The sequence below is a fragment of the Suncus etruscus genome, chromosome 11 (assembly GCF_024139225.1).
Source record: "Suncus etruscus isolate mSunEtr1 chromosome 11, mSunEtr1.pri.cur, whole genome shotgun sequence".
NCBI lineage: Eukaryota > Metazoa > Chordata > Mammalia > Eulipotyphla > Soricidae > Suncus > Suncus etruscus.
The window spans coordinates 2,377,501-2,398,874 of record NC_064858.1 but is presented as its reverse complement, the minus strand read 5'-3'; positions in this window follow the sequence as shown (position 1 = coordinate 2,398,874).

Sequence of the window (21,374 nt, the reverse complement as noted above, 5' to 3'; positions counted from 1 at the left end):
AAAGAAAGAAAGAAAGAAAGAAAGAAAGAAAGAAAGAAAGACAGACAGAAAGAAAGAAAAGAAAGAAAGAAGGAAGGAAGAAGGAAGGAGGAAGGAAGGAGGAAGGAAGGAAGGAAGGAAGGAAGGAAAGGAAAGGAAGGAGGAAGAAAGAAAAGAAAGAAGAGAAAGGAAAGAAAAGAAAGAAGAAAGAAAGAAAAAGAAGAAAGAAAGAAAGAAAAGAAAAGAAAGAAAGAAAGAAGAAAGAAGAAAGAAAGAAAGAAGAAAGAAAGAAGAAAGAAAGAAAAGAAAGAAAAGAAGAAAGAAAGAAAGAAGAAAAGAAAGAAGAAAGAAAGAAAGAAAGAGAAAGAAAAGAAAGAAAGAAAGAAAGAAAAGAAAGAAAAGAAAAGAAAGAAAAAGAAAGAAAGAAAGAAAGAAAGAAAGAAAGAAAGAAAGAAAGAAAGAAAGAAAGAAAGAAAGAAAGAAAGAAAGAAAGAAAGAAAGAAAGAAAGAAAGAAAGAAAGAGAAAAAGAAAACAAGCAAATGTTTGTTCCTCTCAAGGTTTTTCTATTGTTGGTCATGGAGGCAGATGGTTCAAAGGCTGAAGTGAAGGTTCCGCATGCAAGAACCTCTGGTTGGGTCCTCTGCACCTCAAGGACTTCAGCATCACTGAGAGGCCATGCCGACCCAGGTTTGATCCTGGCATCCCAGATAGTCCCCCCAAGCACTACCAGTGATCCCTGAGCACAGAGCTAGGAGTAATCCCTGCCGGGATTCGAACCACTGTCCTTCTGCATGCAAGGCAAATGCCTTACCTCCATGCTATCTTTCCAGCCCCATCTTTTTTAATTTTAATTTTATTTTGTTTTTGGTGCCCCATCCAGCAGCACTCAGGGATTACTCATGCATGGCTCTGTGCTCTTAAATCCCTCCCGGCAGGCTCAGGGACCCCATGGGATGCCAAGGATTGAACCCCCCTTGGCCACATGCAAGGCCAACACCCTTCCACCTTGCTATCACTCTGACTCCCTCCTTATATTTAGCATAACTTTCCTATACTATAATGTTAAGTATCTCCTAGAATTTATAGATTCATTATATTAAGCCATTGCATCTTTATATACTCTTGTACGTAAAGCCCGAGCATACACTACTTTCTGGTCTCTGATTTCATCAAATCTGAGCTTACCCCTGAAGTCCTGAATTTATCAGATATTGTCCATTATGCTCTCTCACGGATTTTTCCACCATTGTCAGACCCTTCGTATACTCGTGTGTGCTCTCTCAAGTGCACCAGGCACTTTGTAGCTGCTTCTACATCAGCCAGAAAGGGCAGGAAATGATGTGGCGTGAAGGGGCCACAAGCAAGTTCTGGGGTCCTGGTTTTGCCTTGGTTTTCCACATCTGTAAAGCAGGGCCTCGAGTAGTCGTCTTTGAGGAAGGATCCAGGGGAGTTCGGAGAAAGGAGGCCGTGTAGACTCCTGAAATATTTGCACCCACATGAATTGGGCAACGAGGGTCCAGTCTGGGCTTTGGGGGTGGGTGGGAAGGAGGCCCCTCCACTGGCCTCGTCCCCGCTATGAATTCCCTTTTTAATTAAAAACAACTAACCCGAGTCTGAAGCCGGTCATGAGTTGTGAGCATTCCGACCCTGGCTGGGAGGAATCCCACATGCCCAGCGCCTTTCTCTCTGCCCACTGATGCTTGCGCTATCAATAATCTCAATATTTGGAGATTGATGTCTTGCCAGTTCCAGGCGTGTTGACAGGCTCCGGCTCAAAAGTCCCTTTATTCACCCGGGCCCTTGCAGAGAGCCTGCAAATTGCTCTGATCTCAGCAGACAAAGCCGGCACTCTCTCGGGGATCTCAGGGCGTCCCACCCTCTCCCTCCGGAATCGCCAAAATTGCCCCAGATAAAGCGGCCTTTGCAACATCAAAGTCCTGGGTTTCCAGACTGTAGGCTGCAGGTATGTGACAGGGTGACAGGACTGATGGACGGCGGAGATAAGGCTGGAAAGGGGAACCCCCGGGCAGGCCTACCTGGCACTCGGGTTCATTGTACTCAAAGTGGATTCGTGTCCTGCCAGGCGTGAGCGACATTCTTGGTCACCTCAGGCCAGGGAATTAGGGGCAGAGAGACCGTGAGAGGGGCTTAGTGGGCCTCTGGGAACTGCACGCCTCTGTGTGAGGGGGTGGGGGAGTGTTTGCATGTGTGTGGATGTAGGTATGTGTGTTAGTGTCTGCATGTATGACTATAGAAGTGTGAGTTCATGTGTTAGTGTGTGTACGCGTGTTTACATTCTGGACAGTTTCCTCTCCATGTCTTGACTAAATTCTTCCTTTGTTCTTAACTTTCTGGTGTATCTTTTTTTTTCTTTTTCCCCTTTTTCTCTTTTTTCTTTCTTGAGCCAAACCTGGCGGCGATGCTCAGGGCTTTACTGCTGACTCTACACGCAAGGATTTCTCCCTGGGTGCTGCATGGAGGACCATATTTAATGCCGCAGATTGAGCCCAGGTGGGCCAGATCCGAGGCTTAGGCACCTCCCCAAGGTACCATCAGGCAGGCCCCGGATCTCCCCTCACTCCCGTGACCATTGTGCTTTCTGCTGCAATTGCAATTGAGCGTGTGCCTTTGTCGATGGATTCGGGCCAATTTGCCTCTTCACTCAGTCAGAACTAAATATCCTGCCTAGATATAGCCAAGTGGAAGCTGAAAGAAGAGAGAGAGAGAGAGAGAGAGAGAGAGAGAGAGAGAGAGAGAGAGAGAGAGAGAGAGAGAGAGAGAGAGAGAGAGAGAGAGAGAGAGAGAGAGAGAGAGAGAGAGAGAGAGAAAATCTTTGTCTCTCAGAAAGTGTGCTAGCTTGCTTTCCTGCTCAGATGTCTTTGTGGGAAGAAAATATTTTAACCATAGAGAGTGAGAAAAATGCAAAGTGCCATTTTTTATCTTTAACAGCTGGCCCATTAGATTTATTCGCTGTTTTGGGCATCAAGAATTCTGCATTAAAAAAAACCCTCCTGAATGGAAACAGGCTGTTGGCCCTTGGTGGTGAGGAGAGGAAACTTGAATGGGGGAAAAGAGCGGGTGTCCCTTAGCCATGGACTCTGGGATAAGCTCGGTGTGGAAGTGACATGCTTTTGCTGGACTTCAGTCGCCTTCAAATCTCACCGACTCCTACGAATTGTGTCTCATTATCTTCCTCCTCTTTGGCCTCCTTTTCCTCCCCAGGTACCATTGGTTTTCATCCCTCCGAAACCTCAGCATCACTCCGTCTGTGGGTGGGATTCTCATCGCCTATGCCACAGAATTCCAGAATGTTCTCTCATCTCTCTGTCTCCACTGCTCCCACCTCAGCCCTCAGCCTTCTCACCTTGGGCCAGTTCAGTTTGCTTTAGTTATTCTTATTCTGCCTGAGGGCAAAAACCTCCAAGAATTGACTTCTTGGATGATAGCACTTGTGGCCACTTCAAGCCCCGTTTCACACAGTGGAGCCTTGTTTTCAAGGAAAGTTTTGGTATCCTCTCGACACCTATTAAAAGGACATCTTAACACATGTTTATTTGAATGTGATTGAAATATCAGGAACACTCAGAGCTGACAGACAAGCGCCTCCTCCCCACCTGAGCTCAGCTCTGAGAGAAATACAGGAAGCAGGACTGGAACAATAGTTCAGCTTGTAAGATGCTGGCTTTGCACGTGGCCAACCCAGGTTCAATCCCTGGCAGCCCATATGATCCTTTCAAGCCTGCCAAAAGTGAATCCTGAGTGCAGAGCAGGAACACTATCGAATGTGGCTCAAAACAAAAACAAAAAACAAAAATCAAAAAAAAAAAAAGAGAAAGAAATGCAGAAAGTGGATGAAGAAAACTGACATGCCAGGGGTACCACCATCCAGGACACCCTAGGACCTGTTCCTGAAATCAGTGCTTAACATTCCTTGCCCCACACATCAGAAGTTTTGCCCCTATGTTTTGTTTTGTTTTGGTTTTAGTTTCCAGAAAGGAACTATTTTAGAACTGTTTGCCCTTGGGGCTGGTGAGGTGGCGCTAGAGGTAAGGTGTCTGCCTTGCAAGCGCTAGCCAAGGAAGGACCCCTGTTCGATCCCCCGGCGTCCCATATGGTCGTCGTCCCCCAAGCTAGGGGCAATTTCTGAGCACTTAGCCAGGAGTAACCCCTGAGCATCAAACAAGTGTGGTCCAAAAACCAAAAAAAATTAAAAAAAAGAACTGTTTGCCCAAATCTCCATCAATCCTGGATGCGCCAACCCTGAGATGACATCCCACACTCACACTCTCCCAGAGGCATTTCAGCTTCATGATTCGAAGGAAACAGGGAGCCAGGCACTGTGCTCAGGGCTTACTCCCAGCTCTGTGTTCAGGGCTCACTCCTGGCTTTGTGCTCTGGATTTTGGCAGGGGTAGGAGGACACTATGGGACTGAGGATTGGACCCATGCAAGGCAGGTGCCCCCCCCCCCTGAGGTGCTTTCTCTGAAGCTCTGGGTACCATGTTTTCTAAGCATCTGTCTTGAAACCTTAGGTGACACCTGTGTGGTTGTGGGCCACTCCCCGAAACAGCAGCCACCCCAGTGTTGGGTAGGTGGAACCCAACCTAGTGATGAGCTGTCTGCAGGTGCGGGTGTGACTGCTTTGCCACAGGCACTTGGCAACGGACCCAGGGCCCTGACTCCAGGTACCAGGGATTCATTTAAGAAAGTTCTAGACACTGACCAGGCCTACCCCAAGAGGGGACCCCTGAGATCTAGCCAGATTGGGGATCCCCTTTGGCATAGAAGGGAAACAGACCAGATGGACTCGTGTGAGGGCCTGAGGACAAGCCCTTGGAATTATAGGGGTGAAAGTGTGCAAACTTAGATCCTACATATGCCAGATGCATCACAAAGCATTTGCTCCCACCCCAGGCATTCAACTTTAATAAAATACCCTGAAACCAAAAAGTGTAAAATCACCCCACATGCCGTATTTCCAACCTCAGGTGAATAAGTCTGAATCAGGTCATGCATTAAATAATCCAAACCAGGCTGAGGATGAAACACTTGTAACCTGGCAGTCTTCTACCTCATAGGGAGAGCAAATTGCCTGCTATAGCTGCTATTTTTATTGAGTCCAGAGACCACCTGGATGGGGCAGCAAAGACAGTGTAAAGACAATATCAGGCTTTCCTAGGCTTACAAGGAAGACCATCTCTGTTTTGGGGTCAATCCAAGTTGTAAACAAACATACAAAGGAACCAGAGATGATCTTTGTTTTAGGTAAAATAAGGTGTAACCTAACAAAAAAATTTCAGCATCTACAAATAAAAAGACACCTGCCTCAACTACTCCATAGCTTTTCTTTTCTCCCTGCCTTAGCATTACATAAGGTATCACTAATTGTATTCTTGTCTTTCAAAAAACAAGCAAACAAACAAATGAAATGAAACACAGTCACCATGTCTGCAACCAGTCAACTCCAAAAGAGATGTAAACCAAGCCATGAAAAATCACGGATACACTGGCCAGGCAGCTGAAAGATGGCGATCTTGGGAGGAGAGGACAGGCCAAGTCTCAGCCCTGTCAAAGTCACGTCTACTGCATCCATCAGCCCACAATTGCCACTTCACCAATGGCCCTGCTTCACCATGCCTCAAAGGCTCTCTGCAGATATACCAATCTGACCAAAACTCCAGACATTCTGGTATTTGGGCTGACATCACCAGTACTTTTTTGAAGTGAGTATGGGCACCCTCCTCCTACATTCTCATACTTCTGGAGGCCCTATCAGCTGAAAACAAACCCCACAAAATCCTCAGTTATCAGTGATAGTGTTTGGAATTCCTGAGCCATGCGACACACAATGTAGTCATGTGGTAGCTCCAATTTTTTAAATTCCACCATCCCTGTAGACTCCTTTGTGTATCTAAAGCTACCTAATGTTCAGAAACAAAGTAAGTAACAGAATGACCAACTAGCAACAAGAGCTTACTAAAAACCTTCTGACAATGACTTAATTTTTTGTTTTTTTGGTTTTTGGGCCACACCCGGTGTTGCTCAGGGGTTACTCCTGGCTGTCTGCTCAGAAATAGCTCCTGGCAGGCACGGAGGACCATATGGTACACCGGGATTCAAACCAACCACCTTAGGTCCTGGATCGCTGCTTGCAAGGCAAACATCGCTGTGCTATCTCTCCGGGCCCTAAAAATAAAATCTTAAGATTAAAAATAAAAACATACCCCACATACTTTTCAAAATGAGTAAAAAATTAAGAAAACTACACTACAGACAATGACCGGGATTGGACAAACTAGTTTGCCTGGAGCCTAGAAATGGTCTTATGTCAGGAAACTTCAGGGGTAGGGTTTCCTTGTACTTAGGCCAAAATTTTTCCTTTCCATGACCCCCATACTTTGGTGGGCCCATGCAAACAATAATTGCCACACTAACATTGTTTTTATAGTGCTCCTTTGACTCCAAACCTTTAAGAAACCACTAGTAAAAATATCTGGAATTGCAGAAAAAAAAAAAGGTTTACATTAGTGTTAACATATATGCTTTTAGTTACACTAGCATTCTGGGGGATAAAGGAGGGAGATAAGAGATATATGCTTGGGAACAGGGATGAAGGGAGGACAACACTGCTGGTGGAAAGGCCCTCATTTTTTGCCACTGTGTACCTTAAATATCACTGTGTAAGATTTGTAATTTACTTTGGCCACAATAAAAATAAAAAAAATTAGAAAAAAGGAAAAAAAGAAAAAAAACTAAAAGGAGGAGCCGGAGAGATAGCATGGAGTTAAGGCATTTGCCTTGCATGCAGAAGTCAGTGATTAAAATCCCAGCATCCCATATGGTCCCCCGAGCCTGCCAGGAGCGATTTCTGAGTGTAGAGCCAGGAGTAACCCCTGAGCACTGCAGGGTGTGACCCAAAAACCAAAATCCAAAAACAAAAACAAAAACAAAAAAAAAAAAACTAAAAGGAACAATAAAAGAAATAATAACCCCCTGATCACCCCCCAAAAACCCACAGATGTGCATTTTTCTAGCATGTTTATTATTTTCATTGCTACCTATGCAGTGGATACATAGGACCCCCTACTAACCCAGTTTGCTTTCTGTGACTTCACTCTAGTTTTAGACCCTTTGCTCCCCAGAGAAAATGGCCTTTTTTTTTAGACAGGCAAAAGACCTGGATCTGAAAGTGCCTCCCAGCAGTGGAGTTTCCTTATGATTTCGAGAAGCTAGAGTCAGAGAAATAAAGCACATCTGAAATGTGGAAGGGCGTTGGGGACCCCCTCCACTCACATCTCACCGTTTTTCTGCTCTTGGGCTTCCTGTTTCTCATTAGGGCCTTGGAATTCCCTTGGCCAGATCCACGTCGTTGTGAAAAATGACTCTCAAGTCACATCATTACATGTGTCTTGATGAAGTCAGTGCCCTGCTCCCCCCCCACACACACACACACCAGCCATTATTTGAAATCTAAAGCTTTCTCTTCTGCTGCCATTCAAGAAAATTCCCAGTAAAGCCCAGTGATAGAGACCAGAAGGGGTGATAGAACAGGAGTGTCTGGATTCAACACATCCCAGAATGAAATGTAGCATCATATGTCATGGGACTTTGCGTGAGTCCACTTTGTCCACTTTGCTTGGACAAGTGTAGGACCCAGACACTTACATGTGTGAGTGCTTGTCCATGATAAGAGTGTCGTCTATGGGGGTTCCATCTAATGACCTGAACATCCCCAACACAACCTGGAGATTCAGAGATCAGGATCTGTCCCAACAAGCTATTGTGAGGAGCCATGCAGTTGACTTGCCCAGTGCCAGCCTTGCCTGACAACAATCCCTGACTAAATACAAGTTTCTTTGCCCATGCTTGGATGGATGCCGGGGCCTATCCTGACTTCAGTCCACCTGTGAACGCAGTGCATTTGCCCAAGAGAATAGCAAAGCATCTGTTTCTCTCTTCAGGGGAGGAAACTTCCCCCTCTCATACAACATTAATAGTGGAAAAGGTAAAACATGCCAGATTCTAGGAAAAAAAAAAAAAAACCTCAGAGGCTAAGAGATGGCTCAGGGCTGAGGCACGGCCGAGCCCTGTTCCATCCATATATGACCCCCGCAAGCAACACTAGGAACGATCCCTGAGCTGAGAACCATGACTAAGCTTGCAGCACTACTGGTGTGTTCCGAAAACCACACAAACCTTGGAAAAGGAACACAAGGATGTTGACCAAATATTTTGTTTTTGATATCAACCAGACAATATCAACCAACCCCGAGGAACTGAGTCCAATGGAAAATGAAAACGTAGGCTAAGTGAATTGGAACCATTGGAACAGACAATAAAACAATCTCTTGATCACCTTCCATTATACAGGAACTGCTTAACAGAAAGGAGTTTCTGAAGGAGAAACATGCATTCACTTGGACCCCTTGTTCCCTGATGGCTTTCTAACCTTCAAGAAAGAATCTCAGCCCTGCTATGTTTTAGGAGGAATATCACATGGAAAATCCTGTTTGTCCTGTGACCACCTATTCTTCAATATTCTTCATCCTGCTTTTCTTAAAATGAACCATTGGATTTTTTTTTACAAGAAATATACTAGATGGAAGTTTCCATCCCTTTATCTACTCAGTACAAGGAACCCAGAGGCCAAGAGCTGGTAGGCCAGAGTCCAGAGCCCAGCTCCTTGTGTGCTGCTCTGTGATAAAGCCTGTCCCTGCTCACAAAAGCCAATGAGTGGGACAGGAGCTCGCTTTTGGAGGAGGGGGGCAGCAGCTGCTCATTTGTCCAGTCTGCCAGCAAAGGTCAACTTTCCTCTTTCCAGTGCATCTGAAACCTGAAAGTTCCCTCCAGCTGATGACTGGGAAAGAATGAGTCCCATGCTGATTAGCAGAGACACTATTCCATTCCAACAATGCCTATTGAGGACAAGAAAAACTGGAATCCGTGCAGGGTGGCAGAGCCCAGGACACCAGGATGGGCAGCCAGACACCTGAAGCACCAGGGAGGGGGAAATTAAACATGAACATGGGGACTGGGAATGTTTGGGAGCAACACAAGGGTCCCAAAAGTGACCAGAGCTCTCTGTGGGAGGAAGGAGGGAAGCCTGAGAGTGGCCTCAAATTATGTGGGGAGGGCACCCCTCTTTGTGCTGCCCTTCCTCATCTCTGGAGTGGTGCCTCAAGACTTCTGTCTCAAGGAGAATCCCCAGAACAGTACCTCTATGGGGTCCCCCAGAATAGCTAGCTGTTCTATGGGGTTTCTCTCTGAAGAGGATAGGAAACAGAGTCACAGGGAGAATCCAAGGGTCTGCCATCAGGAAGGTCATCCCAGAGGGCAACTTTCATGGCAGTCTGTGGTCTGGTGTAGAATTTAGGCCCAGACTAATACTATCAGACTGGGAAGAACCAAATAATCATACACACACACACACACACACACACACACACACACACACACACACACACTTTTATTTATTTATTTATTTGGTTTTTGGGTCACACCCAGCAGTGCTCAGGGGTTACTCCTGGCTCTACACTCAGAAATCGCTCCTGGCAGGCTCAGGGGAACCCTATGGGATGCTAGGATTTGAACCACCGACCTTCTGCATGAAAGGCAAACACCCTACCTATCTCTCCGGCCCCTCACACACACACGCTTATAGAAGCAGGATTTATTGGAGCCCAAGCAGGGATCGTGATGAGCCAACTGGTCCTTCTCCAGGGCCAGAACACAAGTGAGAGCTGTGTGATAGCCTGTCTGCTGGAGACAGGGCATCCACAGGCTTCGAGAAGAAGAAGCAGCAGGAACTCCCAAGCATGTTCCTTGTGAAACAGACTGGTACCAGTCAAGGACACCCTGAGTCCGCTCTGAGGTTCCTGGTGGCAGATTCTCTTCAGGCCAGAATCACTGTCTCCTCCTGGTTAAGCCCATGTCTCGGGCTGCTCATGACGAAGGCATCGAAACGAGGCTCTCTGATCCCCTCATCCTGGGGCAGGTTCCTTTTTCCTCTTCAGATGGTGCTTGTGGGGTGGAAGGTTTCCTGGTTAGATGAGGGGCGGTCTGCTCTTTTCCGGGGCCCAGGGCCCTGTGTGGTCCCTCCTAGCTTCTTGTCCCACCAAGAATTTAGTGACCTCGAGGGCCCACATGGCCTCATGTCAAAGCTCCTGACTTGCCTGGGTGGGTGGACAAAATGGACAGGAAGCCATGGCCTCACCCTGTAGTGCTACCACAATGACTCCCCCAGGGCTCAGCTTTCTTCACCCAAATAGTTCATCTTTTGGGCTCAGCAAGAACCTTTCTTAAAGGAGAAAGAGCACAGCGGGGAGGTCACTTGCCTTGCACGTGGCCAACCTGAGTTTGATCCCTGGCATCCCATAGGGCCCTTGAGCACACATCAAGAGAGATTCCTGAGTGCAGAGCCAGGAGTAACCCCTGAACACCACCAGGTATGGACCCCATAAACAGAGTATCTGAACCCTCAAACACCTCATCCTTTTGGAGACCTGATAGAAGAAGAAGAAGAAGAAGAAGAAGAAGAAGAAGAAGAAGAAGAAGAAGAAGAAGAAGAAGAAGAAGAAGAAGAAGAAGAAGAAGAAGAAGAAAGAAGAAGAAAGAAGAAGAGAAGAAGAAGAAAGAAGAAAGAAGAAGAAGAAGAAGAAGAAGAAGAGAAGAAGAAAGAAGAAGAAGAAAGAAGAAGAAAAGAAGAAGAAGAAGAAGAAGAAGAAGAAGAAGAAGAAGAAGAAGAAGAAGAAGAAGAAGAAGAAGAAGAAGAAGAAGAAGAAGAAGAAGAAACATTGACCAGGGGTCCTGGGAGATGTTGCAGATCTGAGACGGACGCTTTTGTCTTTGTTGGCAGAAATTCTGGGCTCCAACCCTGAACCATACCATGGCCAGAGCTCCAGGCTGGGAGCAGCCACCACCCTGGGTATGACCTTGGAACAAAACTAAAGGTGAGACCTTCCCTTGTCAAGGAGTATGTGTGCTAAGCTTAAGTAAGAAGTAAGGCTATTGCTTAGGTAAATAAACTTCATTGCATTTCCATTGTCTACATGCAGACATTGAACAAGTATATGAGTTGGATGCGTGGAAATTGATAACCTTCATCAATGACCTGGAACTTCATTTATTGAGCTGATTCCGCTGTACTAGTGAAGGTCCTGGTGCTTGTACTAGGTTTAGGAACCTACCAAGATGCATTTCAAGTCACCTTGAATGTTAAATAAAATTACGGTGGAAGAGAGGATTGGGTCAGGGGTCTCAAACTCAATTTACCTGGGGGCCGCAGGAGGCAAACTCAGGGTGATCCTTGAGTGCAAAGTCAGTAGTAAGCTTTGAACATTGGGGGGTGTGACCCAAACAACTAAAACAAAACAAAACAAAAAAAGATTCCTCTAGGGCAGGGCCACAAAATGTTGTACGGAGGTTGCAAACGGCCCACGGGCCGAGAGTTTGAGACCCCTGGTAGGTGAATTCCATGAAATTTTTTTCCCATTTTCTCCCTTTTTTTTTACTTGGTTTTGGGGCCATACCTTGGCTCTACACTCGGAAATCACTCTGGGCAGGCTCAGGGGACCCCAAGGGATGTCAGGGACAGAACCCAAGTAGGCTGTGTCCTCCCTGTTATTTCAGAACCTCTTTCATCTTCTTCCTTCCTTCCTTCCTTCCTTCCTTCCTTCCTTCCTTCCTTCCTTCCTTCCTTCCTTCCTTCCTTCCTTCCTTCCTCCCTCCCTCCCTCCCTCCCTCCCTCCCTCCCTCCCTCCCTCCCTCCCTCCCTTCCTTCCTTCCTTCCTTCCTTCCTTCCTTCCTTCCTTCCTTCCTTCCTTTCTTTCTTTCTTTCTCTCTTCTTTTTTTTTTTTTTTTTTTTTTTTGTTTTTGGGCCACACCCGTTTGACGCTCAGGGGTTACTCCTGGCTATGTGCTCAGAAATCGCCCCTGGCTTGGGGGGGGACCATATGGGACGCCGGGGGATCGAACCACGGTCCTTCCTTGGCTAGCGCTTGCAAGGCAGACACCTTACCTCCAGCGCCACCTACCCGGCCCCCTCTCTCTTCTTTTTTTAGTAATTGAATACTCAGCAAATAAGTAACTTTTGACATGGAACGTTGTTCTCATCCTCATACAGTTCCAGTACCTGTTGTGTGCTGGTAGCAAGATGGAATCAAGATGGAGCCCCACATGTCAGGAAGACTGTTTAGAGCTGGTGCATCCCCAGGAATGTCAGGAAAACTTTGGGGAGGGGGCTAACTTATAAAAGGGTACTACAAGCCTGTTGTTCATGGTTCTGCTTGAATAACTGAACTCCGCTCCCCCCTCCACACACACACACAACACAGCCTTAGTGACGCAGAGTTCCCCACCCCCCAAGTTTGGGTGCTGGCTTTGAGTTTTCCCAGTCACGACATGCATCAGGTTACTGGCCTTCTGCCAGTGTCCTGGGAAAGCACAGATCTTCCTGAAACCAAATATCGCCCTCTCGGAAAAACCACGCGGGCAGCCAGCGCGCCGCAGCAGAGAAAAGGTCTTTGTTTGGAGATGGGACACCTGGAATAGTGGGGGTTGGGGGTCCCACAACCTCAGGCCCAATCACTGCTTCCACCTACAAGGGTTCCCCTCACCTCCCAGACTGCTCCTTCTGGTCCTATTTCAGCAGAACTTGCCCTTGGCTTTGGCCAAATGGCAGAGAACCGGATTCTCTCCGGAAGGAAAACAATGACCCCTCTGAGGCCAGATGGACACCAATGGGGCTTCACCTGGGCCACCCCAAGACCTGGAGGAAAACTTAGGCTGAGCCTGGGGGTGGGGGGCTGGTTTGAATCTCTACTTCAGAACCCAAGGACTGGGGCTGGGGGCAGCTCAGAGCATAGGGGCGCAATGTCCCAAGCCGCCTAGGTCATTTCCCAGCATTGCACGCGCACCCCTTAGCTTTGCTGGCTGCAGCCCTAAAGACCCCCTGAGGCCCTCATGTGCAGTGTCTGGTCCTGTTGTCCCCGGGTCACTGGGAGTGACCCCCGGCCTCCTAAGCACTTCTTAGGAATCCACCTTCCCACCTCAAGGATAAAAATCCAGGAATCAGGGCAGTGCATGAAAGGGCTGGGCACATCCTGGAACGCTCAAGACCCTGAGTTTGACCCCAGCACCACATGGACTCCTGAGCACTGCCACATATGACATCATGGACCTGAGCACTAAATGGCTTAGTTGGGCTGCTCAGTAACACTCAGAATAACCCCGTGGGTCCTGAGCTTTGCTTCTGAGCCCCACCCCCATCATAACATTGAATAAACCCCCAAGAGTGCCTGAGTTTGGGCCTCCAGCACTTCCTCTGTGGGTGAGACTTGGCTGACATGATTAGGGCAGGAGCACAGTGATGCTTGGAGAACAGACTGGTGACTGGTTCGGGCTGAGGCACAAGACATTGATGTCTCTTTGGGAGACTGCACTCTGCTCTGGGGAGATGCCCACCCTACTCATGTCCAATCCCTCCAAGCTGGCCTCACCCCAAGGTGCGGGAATTGGGCACTTTGGCTTTGAGAAGAGTTTAGTGTTTTGTTTTTGTTTTGTTTTGTTTTTCACTTGGTTTAGGGGGCCACATCCGATGGTGCTCAGGCTCTTTGCTCAGAAATCACTCCTGGCAAGCTTGGGAGACCATATGGGATGCTGGGAATCAAACCCAGGTTGGCTGTGTGCAAGGAAACCTCCGCTCCAGCCTCAATTTTAGGTAGTTTTGAAAACTCATCACCACCTGTTTGTTAATGACAGAAAACTGGGGAAGAGGAGCTGTGAGCCTGTCCCCAGCACATCATGGGGACTCTCACCTGGTCAGTTCACTGTCAAATAATAGAGACCACAAGGACTTTACTGTCCTTGTGGTCATCCTAGTGCAGGCTTACCCCTTAAACTGGGGGTTCTAGACCGCTAGTCCTCCACCCCGTCTGCTGTTTCCACTTGACCGAGCTCAGATCTAGCAGGACAATGATACCTTTTGCTCCTCATTCTTGCTGTTTGAAGCACGTTTTGTGGACTTGACAAAAAAAAAATCCACCCATTCTCTGCACATCTCCCAGGGACTGGCAGAACTTTTGGCGGGCGACTCCCTTGGAAATGACCCGGAGAGATTTTGTTTCCTGGTGCACGCGCCCACCTCGATTGCCAACTTGTTTTCCTGCCAGATCCAATGTCACAGGGATGGTAAGAGAGAGAGAGATGGAGAAACAGCTGATGCCTGACTTGGGCACGAAGCTCAGAAAACAAAGAGAAGCCAGTTAAGGACCCTCTTTCCCTTCCTCTTGCTGAGATGTGGAGCTGTTCTAGAAAGCCTTGGTTTACTGGAGGGACACTCCCCTTTCCTGTCCTTTTTATCACTATCATTTTCACCAAGGCTGTTTGCATCAAGCCTAAAACTTCACAGAGGAAAAAGAATCCCCAAGTCCCAGCCTCGTGGCCCGTGGGTTCTTCCTGTATGGCAGGTGGATACAGATTTATTTCATGGATGTATTTGCATGTTTCCACCCTCTCAACATACCCAATTGCTCTCTGGAGGGACACATGCTGCTGAGTAAGGGGCTAGGAAGCATGTTAAGCAAGGGAATTGTAGGGGCCTGGATGAGTAGCTACGGAGGCAGGGCATTTGCCCTTGCATGCAGAAGGGCTAGTGATTTGTATTTAGGCATACCAATTTGGGTCCTCAGACGCCTGCCAGGAGCGTTTTCATGGTGTTAGAGCCCAGGAGTAACCCCAATGAGCACTTGCCCTTTTTTGGGTTGTGATAAAAAAATAATAATTAGACAAACGAACAGCAATGGGATATGTTTCTTATTTGTTTGTTTGGTTTTGGTTTTGGTTGTGGGGAGGGACCAACACCCAGCAATGTTCAGGAGTTACTCCTGGCTACTTGCGTTTAGGGGTCATTCCCTGGCAGTGCTTCAGGAGGACTTTATGGGATGCGACTTGGAATCATATCCTAGGTCAGCCATGGACAAAGCAATCGTCCTCCCCACTGTGGTTATTTGCTTATTGCTCTGACCCCAAGATGTGTATTTTTTTCCAGCATACATCTCACCTTTCTTTTTGTTTTGTTTTTGGGGCCACACTCGGTGATGCTCAGAAATCACTCCTGGCTTGGGGGACCATATGGGACCTGGGGGGATCAAACTGAAGTTCGTCCTAGGTCAGCATGTGCATGGCAAACGCCCTACCACTTGCACCACCGCTCCGGCCTCAACATCTCACATTTTTATCAGAAAGACCAGACATTCCCTGACTGATGTTTTATCCTGGCTCGCTGTTACATGTCTCTAATGAGGCCGGTTTATAACAGCCCCATCGCCCTCCAGGCATAGACCCCTCTGCAATCTTGGGGAACTTTTGAAACATCTTCAAAAGCAGCAGCTCTGATCTTGCATTTTCTTCCCAAGTTCATTTCTGTCTCCAATAGCCAAGCTGCTTAGGGCAGACTGAAACTTCTACAAGAAATGACACAGGAGGGTTGAAGGATTTGGGGTATAAACCTGATCATGGATGTGGGCAAGGTGGGCCTTGTGGGACACAGAAAGTTCTAGAAGGAAAATATTTTTTGCTGTAAATATGCTCAGGCCGGAGCGGGATGCAGAGTGAACTCTCCTGTGGTGTCTCTGGTGTACAAAGCTCCCAGGGTGGACCAGGTTGTGGTGTGACTTTACTCCCACAAAGCTCGCCCTGCCCTTGAACTCCTTGCTCCTTGCTCCTTGAGCTCCTCGTCTGTGTGTCCCATGAATTTTCACCCTCAGATATTAATTCCTGCACAAGAGCTATAGCAGGTTCCAGGAATGTGGGTGTGTGGGAGAGACAGGGTGGGCCAGAGCCTGAGTGCAGCCACCTGGTCAGCGCCCGATGTCCATCCGGGTTTGGTCTCAGAGACACCACGGGCCCCTGGGTCAGTCCCCCTTCCCCAGGAGTGTCCCCCAATCATTGTCCCCCCCACCAGGGTCAATGTCCCCCATCATGGGCATGGTGTTTTCTCAGCAGAAGTTCTGTTCTATTGACCTATGGGTTGAGATGCATAGGGATTGTCTCTCCTCTTTGTCTCTCTGTCTCTTCTTTCAGTATCTATCTTTGTCTCTATCTCTGTCTTTCCTCTTTGTCTCTTTTCCTGTCTCTCTGTCTCTCTGTCTCTTCTCTCTGTCTCTGTCTCTCTGTCTCAATCTCTCTGTCTCTCCTCTCTGTCCTTTTGTCTCTGTCTCAATCTCTCTGTCTCTGTATCTCTATCTGTCTCCCCTTTCAGTCTCTGTCTTTGTCTCTGTCTCTCTTCTCTTTGTCTCTGTTTCTCTCCTCTTTGTTTCTCTTTGTCTCTCCTCACTGTCTCTCTCTGTCTCTCTCTGTCTCTCTCCTCTAATCTCTGTCTAGCTCTCCTCTATATCTCTGTCTCTCTGTCTTTGTCTCTCTTCTCTGTCCTTTTGTCTCTGTCTCTCCTTTCTCTCCTTGTTTTTCTGCTTTTGTCTCTGTATCTCTCTTTCTCTTCTCTGTCTTTTGTGTGTGTGTGTGTGTGTGTGTGTGTGTGTGTGTGTGTGTGTGTGTGTGGTTTTTTGGGTCACACCGGGCAGTGCTCAGGGGTTACTCCTGGCTCCATGCTCAGAAATTGCTCCTGGCAGGCACAGGGGACCATATGGGATGTCAGGATTCGAACCGATGACCTTCTGCATGAAAGGCAAACGCCCTACCTCCATGCTATCTCTCCGGCCCCTTCTCTGTCTCTTTCGCTGGTTGCCATGACAAGCCTTGTATCAAGCCTGAGGAAGGAACTGGCAGTGTGGATGCCATCTAGGCCCTGACCCTTCCAACTACCCCTGCCCATGACCATCTCCCTGCTCGACCCTGGGCTCCCTTCATCTAGCCAGTGTCTCCAGATGTCAGAGAGAGAAAATACAGACTGACAACTTCAGCCACTTATAGTTTGGGGCCCTGTCTAATAAAAGGTGAGAGAGTTAATGCAACTACTTGATTCCCTCCCAGCAGCCCTGCCAGTCCCTCCCTTCCAGATGCCGTGCCAGGGGGCAGGGGGCAGGGGCCAGGGCTTCGGCCAGGGGACGCCAAGTGCTACTTAGGCTCAGAAATGCTTTCGGCTTGGGCTGCAGAGACAGGAAGGCTGGGCAGGCTCTGGCCTGGCACACAATCCAACCGAGTTTGATCCTCGGCATCCCATCTAGTCCCTTGAGCACTGCCAGGAGGGATTCCTGAGTGCCGAGCCAGAAGGGACCCCAGAGCGTTTCTGGGAATGGCCCAAACCCCTCAAACAAAACAAAAATAAGAAAAGTTTTGAAGAGGTCGTCAGGGTGTCCTGGAATTTGAGGGGAACCTGGGACAGAACTCAGGGCCTTGCCTTTGGATGTGTGCTGCCCCTTGGGCCACCCTACCCTATCTATGCTAAGGGAGACCCCATGGAGGAGGCCCCAGAGCAAAAAAGGAAGCATGCCCAAAGCAGAGAACCCAGGACAACCAGACAGACAAAATCCAGGATGGATGGGCAGGAGGAACTGAAGGCGTTAACGCTCCATCTCCCTGACTCCAGGGAACATCTCAAGGTCAGTACCAATGATCCCGGGCTGGCTGGTCCGGAACCGCGGAGAACCAGGCTCTGCCTGTGTGGCCACCCCGGGACAAAGGCCCGTGAGGGCTGTTTTCTTCCTTCCTTTCTTTCCCTTCCCAGACCAATCCCAGCCTGGGGATTCCGGTGTGGTTAGCAGCTTCCGCTGGCTGGGCCGGTCCCTGGTCTCTGCCCTCCCCGCCCCAGCCCTCCCCTCCCTGCCCTCAGCCTCTCCCCCCTTTCTCCTTCCCACTTCTCATTAGTCAGGAAAGTGTTAGGAAGTTGCTGGAGTGAGAAATGAGCCTGTGAAACTCTTCGTCCTCATTAAACAGCCACAGTGAGGGTGACAAGAGGCGACAGGGAGGGAAGGGAGGGCAGCAAAAGGGGGTGTCGCTCCCCACACACGCCCCAGGCCAGATGGCGAGGGCCTTTGTCCCTGCAGAACAAAAGCCTGTTGCATGTGACCCACCCCCTCACCCTTCATCCGATCCAGGCCACCCCTGTCCCAAAGGCCACCCTGACTTATTCCTGCCCCTCTGCTGGTTGCGGGGTGTGGGGGAGCAGCCCGCTTCCCTCCTTGCACAGCCCTGAGACCTCACCTTGCTGTTTTCTGAGCGTGGTTCTCCCCGGAGGAGTGAGCCCACCATCCTGGCACAGCCGAGCCCTGCTGGCATCGCTGCTGTTGAGGTGGCAGGGCAGGTGCCAGGCAGACCCGATGGCATCAGTGTGGCAAGGCCAGGCCGGTTGGTGCCTGTCCCTTGGTGGGAGTGGACAATACGGCCTATTGTGTGTGTCTCTTCGGGCACCGGCTCCTCATTTCCAGGCCTGGAAGTTTCCAGAGGGGCCCAGCGGGAGGGAAAGAGGCGGTGCTGGCCACAGGCAGATGACAGAGGCTGCGGGGTGCTCATGGGGGCCAGTGTGGCAGGACACCATGACTGCCCCTTGGCATTCACACATGCCATGACCTTCTGCAGAACAGGCAGCCGTAGAGAAGGAAGCCTGGGTGATGGAGCATGTTCTCAAGATGGGCAGGAAGCCCTTTTCGTGCCCACACACTCCCCAACTGCATCTGCATAGGCCCCCCCCGACCTTCCAGGCTGAGTCTTTGAGGACCAGCCACGGGAACTCTGGGCTGAGTCGGACACAACCCTCTCTGGCCTCTTGGGGAGACCAAAGTCTGGGTGAGAGCAGAGTTAGGAGCATGGGTGGGGTCATCTCTGGGGGTTAAGCCCTTCACAGACAACCCCCAGGCCGGGGTACCTGATATGGCTGTGCCCAAGTTGCCCTCCTTCCCTCTGCTGGACCCATCACCCCAGTGAGAGAGGGAAGATCTGAAGAAGGAAGGTTCTGGCAGGCCGCTGCCTCTGAAGATCAGGGTCAGGCAGAAGTCAGGCCTAAGCATTGCTCAGAAAAGGGAAGGTTTGGGGGCTAGAGCAATAGCACAGCAGGTAGGGCATTTGCTTTGCACACCACCAACCAAAGCCTGCCAGGAATAATTTCTGAACACAAAGCCATGAGTAACCCCTGAGTGCTCCTGCTGGATGTGGTGCAAAAACATAAACAAAACAAAAAGGGTTCTGGGGCCTGAGATATAGCATTTGCCTTGCACACAGCCTATGCAGGACAAATGATGGTTCGAATCCCAGCATTCCACATGGTCACCCGTGCCTGCCAGGAGCAATTTTTGAGAGCAGAGCCAGTAGTAATCTCTGAGCCCTGCCAGGAATGATCCAAACTGCCCCCCCCCCAAAAAAAGGTTCAGTTTGGTGCTTAGACTACTATCTATGAGGGCACAGGGTCTATGCGGCACAGAGACGGACCCCACCCCTCATCATGTCTGTGTTTGCTCACCCTGTGAGCACCTGCCCAGATTCACATGCAAGGATGCTTGTCTGGGCATCTCTCATCTTTGCTCTTCCCATGATGGATCTCCTCGCCCCTCCCAGCCCTACAAACAGACCTTCTGGTGTGCACAGGGGTTAGTGTTGGGGAGGGAGACTCGCTGATCACATGTGATCATCAGCAACGTATCCAGGAGACATCAGGGTTTACCCCAGCTGCGAAGTCCCTTTATAGGTATTTTGTTGTGTGGGTTTCTTGTTAACTATATGCACTTTCATAATGGATTCCAACCGGACCCAAGAATCCATTGACTGGGCCGGAGAGAGAGCATGGAAGTAGGGCAATTGCCTTGCATGCCAAAGGACGGTGGTTCGAATCCCGTCACCCCATATGGTCCCCCAAGTCTGCCAGGAGCAATTTCTGAGCTTAGAGCCAGGAGTGACCCCAGAGTGCTGCCGGGTGTGACCCAAAAATTTAAAAAAAAAATCCATTGACTCAGGTTCCACTATATAAAAACTTTTTTGGAGGGCTTTGAGGCCACAGTTGGCGATGCTCAGGGGTTACTCCTGGCTCTGAGCTCAGGGATCAAAGGTCACTCTGGCATGCTCAGGTGACCGTAAGGCATGCCGGGATCAAATCCAGGTCTGCCGAATGCAAGGCAAATACTGTTCCCAGTGTTATCACTCTGACCCTCTCCTGTAAGATAACACCTAGCTATTAACCCAAAACAAAAGCATTCCCCATCTTCCCCTTTCCTTTCAACATCTCCTTTTTTTTTCCTTTGGTTTTTGGGTCACACCCAGCAGCGCTCAGGGGTTCCTCCTGGCTCTATGCTCAGAAATCGCTCCTGGCAGGCTCCGGGGGACCATATGGGATGCCGGGATTCGAACCACAGTCCTTCTGCATGCAAGGCAAAAGCCCCACCTCCATGCCATCTCTCCGGTCCCTCAGCATCTCCTTTTGATAGGTTAAAGACACCTGGATCACTTGCCCTTCCCCCTGCCCTGGTGAATTTTGTACTGGGTTAATAAAGAAATCCTAGTCTGGCCTTTAGCACACAGAGACCATAGGCGAGATACAAACAGGCTCCATGATTCCTGGCTGGCTTGGTTTATTAATATATCAGTGCTTTCACAAAAAAAATTTTTTTGTTTTGTTTTTGTTTTTGGGCTCCATTCAGCAGCAGCACTCAGGGGTTACTCCTAGCTCTGTGCTCAGAAATCGCTCCTGGCAGGCTCAGGGACCATATGGGACACCGGGGATCAAACCCAGGTCCATCCTGAGTCAGCCTCATACAAGGCGGGGCTATTCCCTCTGGCCCCCATAGATAAAACTTTTAAAAATGACTTAGTGCTGGGGACAGGAGCAACAGTACAGCAGGGAGGGCATGTGTCTTGCGGGCCAATCTAGGTTCCATCCCTGGCATCCCTTCTGATCCATCGAGCCCAGTCAGGCGTGATCCCTGAGTGCAGAGCCAGGAGTCAGCCCTGAGCACTGTGGGGTGTGGCCCCCAAAGCAAAACAGACAACAAAGATTCGACTCTGCTCAGCTGCGTGTTAAGTGCAGTCAATGCCCAAGAGACAAGAATCTCATGACAAGATCCTGGTGGTCAGTTTTCAGGGACCTGTGCTGTCTCCTCTTTCGTTAGATGAGCATCGATATCATCCCCATGGCCTACCTAGTAGCCTGCACTCCGAGGAGTCTTGTGAGGGGTCCTGGGGTTTCAGAGGAGGGATCAGCGGCCTAGATTCATAGGTCTGTGTTTGGGCCAAAGCTGTGTATTTCCACACAGCAGTGAAAGGTCATAACTTAGCAAAATCTAACTGCTTCTCAAAACAGCGTCTTGCCGCATGATAGTCATAGATTTTTAGGGTAAGTTATTTGCTTTCTTTGTTTTGTTTTGTTTTGTCTTTTCTTGTGTTTGGGGTCACACCCAGTGGCGGTACTCAGGGGTTCCTCCTGGCTCTGTGCCTAGAAATCGATGCTGGCAGGCACA